This window comes from Cucurbita pepo, chromosome 15 (assembly GCF_057944985.1).
Source record: "Cucurbita pepo subsp. pepo isolate OVF chromosome 15, ASM5794498v1, whole genome shotgun sequence".
NCBI classification, from domain to species: Eukaryota; Viridiplantae; Streptophyta; class Magnoliopsida; order Cucurbitales; family Cucurbitaceae; genus Cucurbita; species Cucurbita pepo.
The window spans coordinates 6,622,555-6,637,477 of record NC_141812.1 but is presented as its reverse complement, the minus strand read 5'-3'; the positions used below and the strand labels follow the sequence as shown (position 1 = coordinate 6,637,477).

At 35.2% G+C, this 14,923-nt stretch overlaps 1 non-coding gene across 1 annotated transcript; it reads right to left on the bottom strand.

Annotated features, from left to right (window-relative positions):
• Window positions 1-354: 354 nt before the first annotated feature.
• On the bottom strand, window positions 355-434 carry TRNAL-UAG (transfer RNA leucine (anticodon UAG)). Its single transcript has one exon. It is a non-coding gene; the product is annotated as a tRNA-Leu (tRNA).
• Window positions 435-14,923: the final 14,489 nt, after the last annotated feature.

Genomic DNA, 14,923 nt, shown 5'->3' with positions numbered 1-14,923 from the left:
ATTGAACATGCACGCATAGACGGCGTGTGTGGTCAAACAAGTTTTAATTCCACATTATGGATGTTTGAATGCGGAAGAAAACTCTGCCTAAGGTATAACAAAGCCATAAAGTCGAGTGAAAAATGTGAATAGAGATTGAGTACTCCTTTAGATTTGTCGTGAGCGTGACAAGATCACGAGACACTGGCCATACCCTTTTAAACTAGAGCCCAAATCTATCTGGCATCTTAAACCACTCTCGACTAAACTGTACGACAGATGTGCCTTGACAAACCAAGATAGTCAAGCTATCTCTAGACATGAGATTGCAATACGATGCATGGGTCAGACGATGAGATTGAAAAAGTATGATTATGACAGCTGTGGGATTTGAACCCACGCTCTTTTGGACCAGAGCCTAAATCTAGCGCCTTAGACCACTCGGCCAAACTGTCCCAACGAATGTGTCTAGAAAAACCAAGATGATCGAGTATCTCAGACATGAGATTGCATCACGATACATGGATCGTGTTGTTGGGAACCGAGATAATGATGAGATGCAACATTGTTGTGTCGCACATGATAGAACATGCATGCATAGGCGACGTGTGTGGTCAAACAAGTTTTGATTCCACATAAGTGATGTTTCAACGTTGAAGGCAAACCTTGCCTATGGTATAACAAAGCCACAAAGCCGAGGTGAAAAATGTGAATGGAGATTGTGTACCCCATAAGGTTTTTGGCTAGCGTGTCAAGATCACGAAGCCGCACATTTGAAGAAGTATGACCGTTACACGATGCACTGGTCGGAGTAGGGCTAGACTCTCTCTATAGTAGACGCGTTTTAAAATCATGAGGTTTTTATAATATGTGCTAGCAGCGGGCTTGAAGGTTTACAAAAAATGAAAATAAATGACAGTTGTGGGACCACGCCCCTTCAAACCAAAGCCTAAATTTGGCACCTTAGACCACTTGGCCAAACTGTCCCGAGGGATGTGTCTACACAACCAAGATGGTCAAGCTATCTCGAGAAGCTATCTCGAGACTTGAGATTGCATCACGATGCATGGGACGTGTTGTGAGGAACCGAGATGACGATGAGATGCAACGTTGTTGTGTCGTACACAATTGAACATGCATGCATAGGCAGCGTGTATGCTGAAACAAGTTTTGATTCCACATAAGTGATGTTTGAATGTCGAAGGTAAACCTTGCCTAAGGTCCAACATAGCCACAAAGCCACAAAGCCAGGTAAAAAATATGAATGTAGATTAAGTACCCCGTAAGGTTTTTGGTGAGCGTGTCAAGATTAGAGGCCGCACATTTGAAGAAGTATGACCGTACTAGTCAAAGTAGGGCGAAACTCTCAATATAGTAGACGCATTTTAAAACCATGAGTTGGACAGCACCCATAGAGTATTTAAAAGAGTTTGGTGAAGTTCCTAATTTAAAATTCTTTTCTTGATGGGAATGTTATTTATTGTTGGTATCAAAGCCATATTTGTCTTTGAGTATGAGTATTCCTGTGAAACCAAAAATTATACCGACCTTGTAGTTGATGGGAATGCTATTTATTGTTGGTATCAGAGCCAGGTTTCTGGCCTGGGACCTGTGGGTTATGGGTCCACCACGCTTCCGCTGCGCCACTCTGATTTGTTAATTAATATCATTTTGATCCCTAACAGATGCTTTTAAAACCGTGAGACTCACGACGATACGTAACGGGCCAAAGTAGACAATATTTGCTGGCGGTCGACTTGGCTATTACATAACCTAAATCACCATAAGTGAATTCATTCCAAGGAATCTTATGCTTACACTCTTCATTGAGAGCGGTAGTTATCCTTCGAGAAATATACTTTTGAAGTCCTTCAATGAAGCGCATCATCCATAATTAAACGGTACTATCATATCTTGTCATAACCTTAGTTACAATTATATCTTTGTACCATCAGAAGTAGCTAACTTTTCGCATCTTATAATCATAAGAATTTTCTCAAACGTTCAGTATGGATTTCTAGTTTGCCTACGACAAACTTTAAGACAATATATAAAAGGGTATTAATGGCTATTCAACACTTATATCATTCTCCATAACTTGAGATATTCCAATTTCACGTTTTATATTTGTACTTCTCTTTCTATAGTAGTATGGTTGAGTATCCTTTGCTTTTCTTCGTTGGAGATATGCTTCTCCAACCCATCCTTGAGTACTCCTGTGAAACCAAAAGTTACAATTTGAGCAATAGCGTGGTCAAACTTACCTCGAAGACTATAGGCGCTAGCTCCCATCAACATTTTGTTGATTACATTTACGACTAGATGACCGGATAGACCATCTATATTCCACTTATGTATGAATGTTCCTTCATAGGTGGATTGAGTCATTTGAGTTTTTTCTTCGAACGGAACATCGGGGAAAGAGGGCTTAGGATACCAATGTTTCTTCATCTAGTTTTTTGGACTTTGTCCTCTAATTTAACAATTTTGTTGATGAGGTCTATTTTTTTTTGGGCATCTTTTCTTCTTTGGAGAAATCATTTTTAAAATTTTTGAGGTCATTCTCATATGGTTCATTATGACACTAAAAGTTTAATTACTTAAGGTTCTATCAAAATTGAAAGATTGTTTAGCTTTTCTTCAATAAGAGCAAGTGCCTCTTCTGTTGAGCCGAGACTAATTACTTTGTCTAAAATAGCTGGTATGAATAAAAGAACTTTCCTCAACTTTTGCGAATCTCACGCCATTAATATTTGCAATAGTTTTTTTTTTTTATTTCTTTTGTTGTCGTCTTTCCTTGATTTTTTCTTCAATCTTCTTAACTTGTCTTGCAATGGTTGAGAGAATCTTGTTTGAGAAGTTATTTTGATGTTGGATATTTAGGATATCCTTCGAGGTTGTAATGCATTTTTAAGGAATTCTTTATCAGTGGACAATTCATTTGTGATAATATCGATCTGGTTGAAGGTAGATGTAGTATCCAATTCGGTTTGAGTTGGAGATCTGGGATTGCCCTCATAATCGACTAAAACTACTTCTTTGTTGTAATCAACCGGCTCTATTTGCATAGACTTTGACATGTTGATTTTTTATGGAGATCTCGAGATTCATGAGGTACTAGATCTCGAGCTTAAGAATCTTTACCTTTGGAAAGAAAATTTAATTTTCATTGAATTTTACTTTTACGCTTTCCATCATCATGTTCGATGACTTGAGCAAACTGTGGGTCTTTCCTGATTGGAAGGCTCACATATTTAAGGATCCAGGTAGAATTCTTAGTAATCTGATCCCATGAAAGGGTTTTGGAAACAGGTTGACGATTTCTCCAGATTTACCTCTATGAGCATAGTAAATCTTTTTGGAGAAGATCTAAGAGTTGTGGGGGAGACATTTGAATGCTTCTGATGAGATGTTAAGGTTCTCTATGTGAACATCAAACATGAGGGCAGAAAGGATATGACGATCCTTTAACGAAAAGTAAATAGTTTTGATATGTCTTTCGACAAATGGTCATTTACAAGATCTGCCACAAAGGAAAAACACTGAATTTCTCAACTCAATGTCTAGGCTACTAGCAGTTTTAGCCCAGACATCTTCGGTAGGTGATTCTAAAAAGATTCTCCAAGAGTCCGCCTCAATCGGTTTAGCGTCTTCTCCTTCCATCATTGAAGAAGAACACACAATATATGACCTTAATGATCGTTCTTAGATTCACATCCTCAAGGTTTGTAACAACAAACGCCACCGACCACAATTGTCATTTGAAAATGATGATTCCTTCGACACTGTGAGTCATTTGAAAATTTTATATTCCATCATCAAGTTTTTGGCATGATTATTAGATTATGACATGTTTAACAAGATTTGCGTGAGGATTGTGATAGGGTTGCAATGGCACGTTACCCCTGTCCTATTAAATGTGACCCTTATTTTCATATTTTTCCAAGCCAGGATTTATGCCTGAGCTAATGATTGATCTTAATCTTAAAATAGATAACATTTTCTATGGTTGATGAAAGAAACAAGAAAGTAAGAGATGGAATAGGTGTACCAATATTGCTCCCCAACCCATGTGTCGAAGGTTGGATCATGCACCCGCTATCAAGAAAGTATGTCGTAAATGGTTTAGCATGTACACGGGAGAGTCTGATGCTCAAGAGAATCCAGATGGATGAATGTTTGAAATGTCCTAATGAGATGATCGACACATGGGTGAGTTCCCAACATATGGTTTGAGCAAACTAAGATGGTCATGCATCATATCATGATGCATGGATCGTGTTGTTGGGAACTGATATGACAATGAGAAGCAACGTTGTTGTGTTCCGCACGATTGAACATGCATGCGCAGGCGACGTGTGTGGTCAAACAAAATTGAATTCCACAAAAGTGATGTTTGGTTATCGAAGGCAAGCAATGCCTAAAGCTAGACTTGTAGCTCAAGGTTATTGTCAGGAGGAAGGTATAGACTATGAAGAAACTTTTGCACCCGTTGCTAGATTATAAGGTATTAGAATCTTACATGAATTTGCTTCTTACAAAAATTTTATATTATATCAAATGAATGTGAAAAGTGCATTCTTAAATGGTTATATTATGGAGGAAGTTTATGTAAAACAACCTCCTGGATTTGAAAATTTTGACTTTCCACGTCATGTCTATAAGTTGAAAAAGGCTCTTTAGGGCTTAAAACAAGCTCCAAGAGCTTGGTACGATAGACTTAGTAATTTTCTTATTGAGAATGATTTCAAAATGGGTGAGCTCGACACTACTCTCTTTATTAAAATTAAAGAAAATGTTATGTTATTAGTGCAAATATATGTGGATGATATTATATTTGGTTCTACTAACCCTTCTTTATGTGAAGAATTTTCCAAATGTATGTATAATGAGTTTGAGATGAGTACGATGGGAGAGCTCAGTTTCTTTCTTGGACTTCAAATCAAACAACTGAAAGATGGTATCTTCTTAAATCAAGAGAAGTACATCAAGGATTTACTCAAAAGGTTAATTGATGTTCGGATGATAACAAACCTACCTTATAAACATGTTAAAATCTAAATATTCAAATATACATTGTTAGGTTATGGAGCCTGATGCTTATTTATAGCTTGGTCAATAGTTATATTTGGTAAAGCTATATTTGGTAAAGCTATATTCGGTAAAGCTATATATGGTAAATAGCTATATATAGTAGATGGTTAAATCGGGTAAAACTATATATAGTAAATAGCTATATATAGTAGATGGTTAAATCTGGTAAAGATATATATAGTAAATTGAACTATATATATATATCCCGTCCGGTAGAGCTTTGAGATGTAACTTTCTATTCTCTCTACTCTCTCTTATTGTACATACCTGAAGTCATCAATAAAAAAAATTCTTTTAGCCAGAGTTCTCCTTGCAATTTTCTCTATCCCATTCTTTGTCTTCATCTAGATCGAGTGTGTGCGTTGTTGTGCGATCCTAACAACTGGTATCAGAGCTAGGCAAAATTCACCACGATCTTTGAAGATGGAAAGTTCAAAGATTGGAATTGAGAAGTTCGATGGATCCGATTTCAGTTTCTGGAAGATGCATATTGAAGATTATCTGTACCAGAAAGATCTTCACGAACCTCTATTGGGGGTGAAGCCGGATACCATGACCACAGAACAGTGGAAGCTCAAGGATCGACAAGCCTTAGGGATGATCTGGTTGACGCTATCCAGAAACGTGGCTTTCAACATTATCAAGGAGAAGACAATGTCAGATCTGATGAAGGCGCTGTCGAATATGTACGAAAAATCGTCGGCTATGAACAAGGTGTATTTGATTCGTAGATTGTTCAATCTACAGATGTCTGAAGGTGAACGTGTTGCTGATCATATAAATGAATTCAATATGATCGTAAGTCAACTGAGTTCGGTGGAAATTAATTTCGAAGATGAAATTAAAGTATTGATTTTGATGTCATCCTTACCCGAGTCATGGGATACTGTTGTTGCCGCAATCAGCATTTCCCGAGGATCTGATAAACTGAAGTTTGGTAAAATTCGAGATGTAGTTCTCAGCGAAAGTATTCGCAAACGAGAAACTGGAGATTCATCAGGCAATGCTCTTAGTGTTGATCGAAGGGGAAGAAGTAAACCAAAGGGCCCAAACAAAGGGCGATCAAAATCAAAGAACCGAGAAAAATCTCCAAATAGACCAAACGTAACGTGTTGGAATTGTGGAGAAAAAGGTCACTTTCGGACAGGTTGTACAATACCAAAGAGGAAGCAGAATCACAAATCTGGAGATGATGATGATTCTATAAATTCAGCAGAAGACATTGGGGATGCTCTAATCCTCAGAGCGGACAGTTCGATTGAATCCTGGATTTTGGATTCAGGTGCATCTTTTCATTCATCTCCAAATAAAGAGTTGTTCTGGAATTTCAAGTCTGGAAATTTCGAGAAGGTGTATCTTGCCGACAACAAAGATTTGAAGATTAAAGGAAATGGAGATGTCTGCATAAAAACTTCGGTAGGAAATCAGTGGACATTAAATAATGTCAGATATATTCCTGGTCTCAAAAGGAACCTGATCTCTATTGGTCAGTTGGACAGCACAGGTTATGCAACAAAGTTAGGGAAGGGTTCGTGGAAGATTATGAAGGGTGCTACGGTGGTAGAACGTGGCTCAAAATCTGGAACCCTATACACCACTGCAGGGTGTATGAACATAGCTGCTGTTGCTGAGAGTGCTTCAAATTCAAGTCTACGGCACAATAGACTTGAACCTATGAGCGCGAAAGAAATGAAGAGGCTGGCTGCGAAAGAAGTTTTAGAAGGTCTGAAATCTGCTGATGTGGGTCGTTGTGAGAACTACGTTATGAGCAAGCAGAAATGAGTTAGCTTCATATTATTACATACTTGGCTCATTATTGTCGAGATAATGGTATTTAAATATATATATATATATATATATATAATGAAAATAAATTTAAAATGTTTTGAATATTTATTTAAAATAATATATATATATAAATGAAACATGTGGTCTATAATTTCTCTCCCCAAGGGTGGCCCCTCCGCTGCTGCTGTCTAATCCGATTTCTCTCCCCCAAGTGTGGCCCTCCCTATTTTAGGTATCCTTTTCCTTTTATAATGCTTGTTTCTTCTAATTTAGGGCTGAGAAAGGATAAAATTGTCCACCTACGATGTTTCTAATTTGGTAGCCAATGATCCACATGGACTGCTGATGTGGATTAAAATTTCCAGGTCATCCCCAAAAAGTTTACTTTCCGGATTGCTTCAGCATCAAGGTCTGCAATTTATTTCCAGATTTGCTGATTGCTTCAGCATCAAGGTCTGCAATTTATTTCTAGATTTGCAAGCAGTGTTGTTTCCAGATTTGCTATAGCATCATGGTTTCAGCATAAATGTTCTAGAATTTTACCGAATAGCTCAATTAAGCGTACAATTAAGCTCGATTTATGAAAATTAATCTTCTTTTCATATTAAACCACAATTGGATATTTCATGTATACTAATTAGAATAAATGGAGCAATTAATGAGAAAATGATGAGTATAAGTGCAAAATTAACTGTAAAAAGACTTGATATAACTCTACTTTTGGAGAGTTATAAAAAAACGAAAAAAAAAAAAAAAAAAGAAGAAAAAGAAACAAGGTTGAAAATTACCAAAATAAGAGACGAGGAGCAATATCATGGCAATAATGAAAGCAAAGTTGAGACTAAGTTTGTTTGCGATTATGTTGTATTGTAAATGGTTTGACCACAAAAGGGAGGCAAGTAATGAATTGGGATCAAGTTTTTATTTCTTCCAAAGGATGGAAAGAATTAAAAATATATATATATATCATTTTAATCTCACCCCTAAGAAATATTTTTCGGGTTGACCAGTTACAAAAGCCCAAGTCCACCGCTAATAGATATTGTCTGCTTTGATCTGTTACAATAGTCCAAGCTTACTGTTAACAAAAATTGTCTTCTTTGATATGTTACAACCGTCCAAGCCCACCACTAAAAAATATTGTCCGTTTTGAGCCGTTACATATTGCTCTCAACCTCACGGTTTTAAAACATGACTGCTTGGGAGAAGTTTCTACGACATTATAAGGAATGTTTCGTTCCCCTCTCCAACCGATGTGAGATCCTACAGTTACATTTTTATTATACTTCGAAGTTTAGTTTTCATTTGGTTATTGGTTCGAATATTTTACATTTTACTCCTAATTGTCACTGATGCTCAGTTTGGTCTTTAGCATTATCTTTTGGTTAATTAATTTAAAATAATTATGATGCTGATCCATTTTGTATCATATCGAAGAGATTCCTAGGTTCAGGCAGAAGAAGCAATGTCACTCGATCACTATCAAACTGACTGCAATTTTTTTTGTCCGTGAGGATCCCAATCCAAACAGAGCGCCTTCTACTTCTAATAGGTCATGAACTAGATCAGAATCATTCTCATCGAGTCCATAAGAAGTGTTCCCATTTTATTCATCGGGTCCGGATAGAGACCAAAGGTCTTGAACGATCGATCCACCAGAACAACTCAAAAAATAAAAAAGTATCGTTAATTTCTTCATAAAGTTTTTTAAAAATTTATTTAATTCTTTTAAACATTTATAGATATTAACCTTTTACAAACCAAAACATCGTAATTAGTAAAAATTCATGGATGAAAATGTAAATTATGTGTAACGTCTCTAATATTAAGGTATGCAATATACATATTAGGAGAGTTTTCAAATGTTTTCATGAAACCTTGGAGCCTTTATAGAAATATTTCAAATATTTACTTGACAATAAAATTTAAATTAATAGTTATGAATCATGTTTTTAACAGAAAAAATGTTAGGAAGAGAATGACTATTTAAAAAAAATGACTATTTAAAAAAACACCATAAGTGACCCTATTGTTAAGATAAAAAAATACACACATGTAAGTCTTTCAATGTCTAATGGGACCTAAAATCATATTCTGGTTTTAGGCTTATTTAAGACAAGGTCGTAGTACCGGACTAGTGAGGAAGGTGAAAACATCAACCATGTGATGACTCCAGTATTTTTGTGTATTAAAATGCATCTACTAAAATTTTTTTTATGTTTTCGGGTATAGACAAGGTCGTGGCACGCGAGAGGGACGAGGAGATTGAACTGATTCTGATCTTTTAATAACTTTCATAGTATTGTAATTTTTTTTTTAATGAATTGTGCTCATCTTATAGAGTGAAAAGTCAAAATTAAGTTGTAGTCTTGTTGTTCGTTGTTCGCTGCCACCACAGATTCCTTTTTCTCCCGCACATAATCCCACACTAAAAAGAGAGAGCATAGAGCTTTGACTGGTCCTACTAACACAAAGTAAGGACTTGAGCATGAAGTGGCTAATCAAGAATGCTCTGTTTATTGTTTTTAGTTGAAAGATTTGGATTTTCGGCAGCAAAGACACTTGCCTGTAAGATATATGACAACTAAAGTATAACTACTCAAGCCCTCCACTAAGAGATATTGTCCGCTTTGGCTTGATATGTATCGTCGTCAGCCTCATGGTTTTAAAATGTGTCTATTAGGAAGAGGTTTCCACACCCTTGTAAGGAATGTTTCGTTCCCCTCTCCAACCAATGTGGGATCTCACAATCCACCCCTTTGAGGGCCTAACGTCCTCGCTAACACACCGCCGGGTGTTTGGCTCTGATACCATTTGTAACAGCCAAGCCCAACTTTGTCTGCTTTGGGCCATTACAAATGGTACGAAAGCCAGTCACCAGACGACGCAAAGACTAGTTGGAGTAAGGCTAGACCCTCTTCATAGTAGATGCGTCATAAAACCTTGAGGCTGACGACGATACATAACGGCCCTATAAAACGTTCTATAAAACGATGGAATTCACGCAGTCATCTCTCATCTACCTCAATCGCTCATCCACAATAATCATACTCGAACTCATAAATCATAAATGAAAAGTAATTTTTCAATTTAATCTAATATATAATATTGAAATACATGGTTTTATCACAGTCTTATTCATTTGTGTAAAGCATATTGCAATGAAAATAATGGTATTTATTGAATAGTTGTTGAGAGCCACTTCTTAGTTTTGAGTGGTATCACTGATGTTGTCATGGTGGAAGCTGAAGTGCGGCGACGGGCTCTTAGGTACGCAAAAACACAGTCCAAATTTGCAATCACAAACCTTAGGATTAAAGCAATCTTGGACAGTGTTGCACGTAATATGAATATGACTTCCTTGTATTCCCAATGGTTTGCTTGTCACTGTTCATCAAACAAAGTAATACTCAAATTAATATCAAAATCAATCTAATGACTCAAAAAATTCGATCAACCCAACCCAACCTGTGCGGTTCGAGTTAGGTTATGAACTTATTTGGACTGAATTCAAATAACTGAAAACTGTTATGATTGAGTTGGTTTAAGGGTTCTCCCGAAACTAGATGGATTGACTGAACCAATCTGATTCGAGTTCAGTTATGAACTTATTTGGACTAGATTCAAATAACTGAAAACTTTTATGAGTGAGGTTGTTTATGGGTTCCCAAAACTAGATTGAACCAAAACCATCTAAATTGATTGTTAATTTTAAAATATACTTTTTTGTGTAAAATAAAATTATATATACTTATTTATTTTATTTCATGATTATTTATTTTCTACTAGATCCGGTAAAAGTGTTTATATATATGTATTTATTTTATTTCATAATTATTTATTTTCTACTAGATCTGGTTAAAGTAATTTTTCAAAATATATGTTGAATTGAGTTCTACTGGTTCGTTCTTTGGTAACCCTAAAACTTATTAGTTTGAATCTTTGTACAATCAAACTTACATTGAATTGCAAATGGTAACCAAACGTATGAAAATAAATAAAACATATATTTTACAAACTAATTTTTATTTTATCAAAATAAAAAAAATTGAATAAATAACTCGAACTACCTGAACCAACTATCTATCCCAAAAAATTTATGGTCGAGTTGGGTTGAGTTGGATTCATTATATAACAAGGGTTGTTTATGCTGAAAAATTTATAATGCAAATAATTGGGTTCGGTCTAGAAAATCTCATAATCTGACCTGACCCGACTCAACCCTCAAACACTTATACATTTTTTAATAACTACAAGATACCTGTATCGAAGACGGTGAAGAACAAGATGATTGCACTTGTACATTTTTGGAGGCTGATAATTCTACCCAAACTCTTATATAATTGAGAATATTTACTCCTTTCCAAATTAGGTAATATGAAACCAAAATATGGTATGATAACTAAAATGGAAAGATTAAAAAAAAAAAAAAAAAAAAAAAAAAAAAAAAAAACTAATGTACAAAATAAATTTATTTAAGGTCGTCACTGTATAAATATCATTAACATTGAATGCGGAAATACTTTATTTAAACTTTCATAAGACGACATCTTCATTTTAAGATACAGTCATTTTCTTACGTGTTTTGAAAACACTTTTAAAAACGACACAACAAAAGAATAAATAAAATAAATAAACGTTTAAATTAAAAGCATCCTATTCTAGCCTAAGTCTAAGAAAATAATACAACTACCCTATGCATGTGTCATGGTCTCGAATTACAATGTCGTCGTCAGCCGTACAAAAATGCCTTGCCTTAACTTGAAATAGAGGTAACACGTGGCTTGAGTATTTTGAGAAATACTCAGGAAATGACCCCGTTATTGGGATTAAATGCAATAAACATGCGAATGCAATGACGGAACCTATCATATCAGTCTTTTTTCCCACGATACTATATTAATGGGCAACTTAGATGTGTGTCATATACTCTACACACAGCCCATACGTGCAAGTACAAGCTCATTAGATAGTTCGTACACCGCTGGACCCCTTTTCTTGTCGGACAAGCCTACTCTGGTAGCTTCTTATGCTGGACACCCATTAGAATTAATAACCGCAATGGCAGCATTATCTAAAATATAATAATACTTCATCTGTCTAGTGGTGTATGTGTCCGTACCCTCGTGATGGAATAGGGGTATCCCCCAATGCATGAGCATAATGCATGAAGTCTCGATTAGGGTCGAGAAATGCACACATGCAAATATGAGTTCGTGTCTAGTGGCATAAAACATCATGTCTTTGCTTTGGCTCTAATTTCATTTTTTGGTGGATTTGGATGCATTGTACTTTTCTACACACTGCCCACACACATGCTCCCCGCTTGGGTTCTAGATGCTCTATTTTATTTTTTTCTATTGAGGAACCTAAACCAAAGCTTGAGAGATAGTCATAAATATAATAATGACGGATGTATATGCTCTCTATAAGAGAGGAGCAAAGATGTTCCCCAAACCGACTAGAATCCATAAGGGAATTGAACGTTATGTCCATGATAGATCTCACCTGAACCGTCTCATCATAATATAATAATTATAATCGTAATCATAATATAAATCATTATGACAATAATTTTTAGATAACTCTCTTTCTCTCTCTTTCTCTCTTTCTTGTCCTTCTAAATTGAGCATTTTTTAAAGGTTACTACTATATCAAGCTACTCTTTCTTTTTAAATAGAAACTAACTGCACACCGGAGACGAGAGTGTGTATGAACTGTGGAAATATAGAGTTCGAGATAGAGTCGAGTCTCGATTTTTGACTCATGATGTCTTTGTCATGTATATGATTCTTTATGATATGTTGTTATATGAATAATTTGTTGCATTAAATAGCTTCATGTGGAACGAGCATGTTAGTGTATCTTGTATTCGTATGATATACTATGACCCGAAACCTTAAGAGGCACGCGAACTAAACAAAAATATCATTTATTTATTATGAGAATCTAAATACAGGGTCACATCGATCAAGTTCTTTATGATCATCTTCATTATATTGATTAGTTGTTTTGAGGCACTTCTTTGATCTCCTTGTTGTCTTCTAAATGAATGTTCTTACTCATCTTGTGAGAGTTGGAGTTGAAGTTGAAGGGATGCTTCTTGCCATGACAAAAGCAGATGTTTAATTTACAATCACAAAACACATTATCCCTACAATCATCTGCAGCCCTGCATGAAATACCTTTAAGATAGTTGCCTTTTGTGCCTAATGGTTTGGTTGTACCTGCATACGTAAATAATTTTCAATCAAATTTGAGCCATCTAGTCACGTATAATCAAAGAGTACTAAATTTCAGCTCGATGTCTAGGTTTCTTAGCATTTGAAGGCTCCGACATTCTCCTGCAACATGCTCACGTTACCTAGTCCTCGGTTCTAAGAGGGAAGACAGTCCCGACATACCAACATGTTTTGTTCTCACTAACATACTGAGAAGTCATCCAACATAATGAAAATTACGCTTAATTTTTTAGGTCATGTGATTGAGCCATTGAAATGAAATTTACACGTTGTTTGTATCTACTAGGAGAGGTGTCGCCTAATACCGTTTATAACACCACATGCATAGGATTCATATAAGGATTCATAATCTGAAGTCGATACTTGATGGCACCGACATTAATCCTATGCAACCCTAGCGACATGGTCAAGTTACTGACACCTAGTTTCTAAGAGGGGAAGAATATCACCAAAGACTCACATGGGTCATTTCGACATGATTTGATCTCAATCGTATGCTTCTTAGGAAATTTTCTAGGAGGATACCCAAAAACAATTGCTTCCTGAAAAACACACTTAATTTTAAAGTTCCTACAGATTGAAACTCTTTATATATATATATATATATATATATATTTAATTTATAATGCCTCGCGCCGAAGATTTAGATCAAGATTCGAAATTCAGATTCAACATCTGATGGCCTCGACATTCCACTCTGACAAGATCACATTACTTACTCCTTGTTTCTAAGAGTGAAAACTATCCCCACAGATCAACACGAATCATTTCAACATATGATATCCTCACTCAACATATAATTAATCCATGAAAAACACACATAAACTTATATATACAATTCGTAATATCTATACATACAATTATTTTATCAACATTTCCCTCAATATTATCATAAAATTTAAATATAGGCTTTTAAAATGAAGAACAACAAAACAGAAGAAAAATAAATGAGATTGAAAGTTACTGAAAGAAGAGACGAGGAACAATATCATCGCAACAACGAAAGCCAAGTTGAGACTAAGTTTGTTTGCTATTATGTTGTATTGTAAAATGGTTTGATGGGGTGAGGTGAGTCAATGTTGTCCATCCCATTATGGGACATTCAATTACTTTACTAATATTTGATTTTAGAAATACAACATTAAATGGGATGTTATTTATTTAATACAAGAAGAAATATTATGATTAACAAAATTAACCTATCAGATCACAAAAGGGATGCATGTAATGAATTAGGATCATTTTAATCATTTGAAGAAAAAACAAGATATATCATTTTAATAACTACAACATATTTTAAACCTGTATCGATTATGGCGAAGAACAAGATGATTGTAACTAGGCAAGCGAACTTGATACAAATGTTCTTGTCCATGACTTTGGAAGGGATTTTAGAGATTTTTGGGTGATGATAATTTTGTGTCTTCAATTTTGTACCCAAAATTTTTATATAATTGAGGAATATTTGCTAAATTAGGTAATATGAAACCGAAATATGGTATGATAACCCAAATGGAAATAACTAAAAAGACTAACCTACAATAATCAACCAATGAATTTTTCAAAATTTGATGGTAATGATCCTATATTTTGGATGTGATTCAAATAGAAATACTTTTGACCTCTAAACAAATATTTCAAACCTTTATTTTTAATGGTAGAATGAATATTGAAAAATACTCCGGAAGTGACCCCATAGTGACTGAGAATGTTTGATTAATCCACCACACCTAAATGGGGGTGAGAGTTCTCTTATTTATAATCATTTACAGGATACAGAAATATGGTAAATTACAAATAATATGGAAATAGTAATAAAA